This window comes from Solanum dulcamara, chromosome 11 (genome assembly GCF_947179165.1).
Source record: "Solanum dulcamara chromosome 11, daSolDulc1.2, whole genome shotgun sequence".
NCBI lineage: Eukaryota > Viridiplantae > Streptophyta > Magnoliopsida > Solanales > Solanaceae > Solanum > Solanum dulcamara.
The window spans coordinates 44,456,719-44,457,618 of NC_077247.1; positions in this window are offsets into that span (position 1 = coordinate 44,456,719).

Genomic DNA, 900 nt, shown 5'->3' on the forward strand with positions numbered 1-900 from the left:
TTATTTTCAGCTTTTGTCTCGTTTCTGTCTTTTATTTTCAGAAATTATTGTTACTGTTACAACATTTTACAATACATATTACTAACAATCTTAAGAAAATTACTAATTTTTTATCTTTCATATTAAACTTTATTCTATTTTGGAGACTAAAATCTGTGTGGTTTTCTACTCCGTATGAAATGAATATTCTGATTTGAAGAGTATAAAAACTTCGTTGAAATATTAAAGTTCATACTTGTACAACGATTTGAAGAATATAAAAACTTCATCGTTGTCATTGTAAAAAGTTTGATACTCTAAACTATTAAGACAGTTTGTCTATTTTGACAGTGAAAAAAAATGGCAAGTGAAACCGCTATTACTTCTGCGACTGTTGCTACAACAAGCCGCACTACTGTGCCACCGACGGAAAAATCAAGAAAATATTCTGGAGCCAACTTTAAAGGATGGCAGCAAAATGTGTTCTTTTGGCTTACCACTCTTGTATGCAGAAATTCACCAAAAGAAGACCCTCCTGTGTCTGCTGCTGATATGCCGGCCAATAAAAAATTTATAATTTCTGGGGCATGGATACAAGCGAAATTTCTATGCAAGAGCTACATCCTAAGAGCTTCGAATAATTATTTGCACAATGTCTACAGTTCTATAAAAACTTCTAAAAAATTCTGGGATGCACTTGATAAGAAATATAACATTGAAGACGCATGCTTGAAAAAATTTTGTGGTTGCTAAGTTTTTAGACTATAGAATGATAGATAGCAGAACCGTTGGAATTCAAGTTCAAGAACTACAACTTATTTTTCATGACCTTATTGCAAAAAGGTATGGTAGTTAATGAAGTATTTCAAGTGGCTGCAATGATAGAAAAGTTGCCTCCTTCGTGGAGAGATTTTCAAAAAT